Source organism: Gavia stellata, chromosome 1 (genome assembly GCF_030936135.1).
Source record: "Gavia stellata isolate bGavSte3 chromosome 1, bGavSte3.hap2, whole genome shotgun sequence".
Classification (NCBI taxonomy): Eukaryota; Metazoa; Chordata; class Aves; order Gaviiformes; family Gaviidae; genus Gavia; species Gavia stellata.
The window spans coordinates 85,550,976-85,553,544 of NC_082594.1; positions in this window are offsets into that span (position 1 = coordinate 85,550,976).

Below are 2,569 nucleotides of genomic sequence, written 5' to 3' on the forward strand. Positions count from 1 at the left end.
TTTACAGCAAGAATAATTTTACCCATCCTCTTGCTAGCAGGCTGAGGGGTATCACCATATTGTGAACCTGGTACAGTTTAAAAAGCATTTGGATTTTCAATGTCTTGTTCACGTGCTACTCTTAAATTGTTGCCGTTATTAGAATAATGTGTAGGGTTGATATTCTCTAAGTGATACCAATAGTAACATAAAGGACTGAGAACCAAACATCTACATTTTTATTTTTTTCTTGTGAAGATGGCAGGTACTCGAAGAGAGGGTTAAGGAAAATTTTATCTGGCTGCAGTTCCATCAAATAGGAACAAACAATTTTTTGGACATTTTTTAATGACATTTATTTATAGCAGGTAGCACACAGGCGGCTGCTATTTCTCAGCGTGCTGGAAGAATGTTCTCCAGATGGTGCTTACTGTTTATGCTTTTATTCACTTCGCTTGAACACAGCAGCACTCTACACACAACATGGAAAATTGGAAAATAAAAACAATTATGTTTTTACAAAGTGCCATGTGATTTGCTGAAATGTCTTAGTTGACTGATGAGCGATGCTTGGGGGCAGCGTGGGGGATCACGCCTGTCACAGAAACTCCACGCCGGAGTCCCCAAATGGGTAACGGGCATCGCCCCACCTTGAGAGGGGGTCGCCCTTCTCTCCCCAAAAGGTGGGTTTGAGCGTGGCTGCTAATCCTACCCTCCTGTCTGTGCCTCTTCTGCCTCCCTTTTCCCTCAGCAGGATTTGAGTACATGGAGAAAAGGGGTTATAATGGCAATATTTTTATTGGGTTTTCTGTGGCTGTGCAGCCCCAAGGTGGGAGAGATGCAAGGCAAGCATTTGATAAGCCTTGCCTGAGCCATCGTGTTCCTTCGTCTTCTAATCTCAGTGAAAAATAAAGTACTAAGGCCTTCGGCTGGTTGAGCTGAAAGCAATAGCAAAAGTCAAGACTGGTATCCAAAAAGACCAGCATGGTCCATGATTTCTGTTCGTGACAGTGGTGAAAATATATACCCAAATGGTGGGCATGCTGTTGCAGGCTTTTGTTAGGCAGCTCTGCAGGACTACGCACACAAAACATTTTCAGACTGGAAGCTTTAAATAGAAGACTGTGGGATCTAAAGAATTTTTTTCATTAAAAATCCTTGGGAAATTTTTGAAAATAATTTAATTCTTTCAATTTCATTTAAAAAAAAAAAGAAAACAAAAAAGAGGCAATCATTAAAATGGATATCAGCAGGGGGAAAAAGTCCTTTTTTTAATATATGTATCTAAAATATATATATGTATAAAAGAAATAAGTATTTCTGGCTTCTATTAAAAAAAAGAACAAGAAAACAACAAATCTACAGCACTTCAGGACAATTTTTCAAATAGCAAAAACCATATCAAGTTTAAACTTTCGAATGGGACACAATTATTATTTCTTTGTAAACACGAGCCTTCACATTCCTTCGAAATCCAGTTTAAAGCCAGCAATACTTTTAGTGAAATTAAATTTCAAGAAATTAATGTATAAACAGTTGTTCAACCGGTTTTAGGGATTTCTTCACTAAATGGGCAGCGCTGCACGGCGCTTCGATTTCTCTCTCTTGCCCGTTACCCAAGAGACAGCCCTTTTCCAAGCAGAATTCTTGCTACATCAGCTCCATGCTGTTTATCTTCCGTTGCTCCCTTGGCAGTTATTACTTCTTAATGTGTTAATTGTAGTTCCTGGACCCTCACGTGTGAGCATGTGTAATATTCACGGTAATGATGCCGACACGTTCTCTAGTTCCTGGAATCGCAGAGAGAAAACCTTACATACGATCTGGGCACAGGGCATCCAGTAAGAGAAACCAATTACAAGAATTCAAATAGCATGAAAAGAATAAAGTGGGTAATTGGGGAGAGTAGGCATTGGGTTGGGTTGGGGGTTTTTTTTGCTTACTCAGTTATGATTCCTTCTAGGGCTCTTGCTTTGTGTGATATATATATTTTTTAATTAAATCTTGAATTATGTCACTTGCTTTCCACCTTTTAGCAGTATTTCACAGTAAATTCATTCCTAATAGCAAGTAGTCAGGGATAAGGAATGGCTTTGCTGAGCGATGGGGACTGTTAATTATTAAAAAGAAACCTATGGATTTAAAACAAATTAGACCTCATTAAGCCTAGGTCTGTTTCCACACAGACCAGCTGACATGAAAAAGCCCATCTAGGAACATGAAAAATCACGCTTTTTAGCTGACACGTCTCTAGTAAAGATGCGCCTGGGCTGGCATGGGGTGCATTCGCTCTTTTGGTTTGTGTCAAAGATCCCCAGTCTCTGATCTCAATTCAAAACCTGTGGCTTTCTTGCATCTTTCCCATTCTTCTCCCAGCTCTCCCGTTACGCTTGGCCACCGCCCATGATGCCACCCAAGCCCACATGCCCGCAGGAGTCCCACCTCGCTCTTGGAGGTGGCTGCTGCCGTCAGCAGCTGGTGTCCGCCTGGCTGGCTGGTGGGTAACCCAGCTCCCGGACCACCTCAGTGCTAAGCCCAGCCGAAAAGACCGGCGGTTCCAGGTTTAGCGAAAGAGGAAACACAGGAGAAC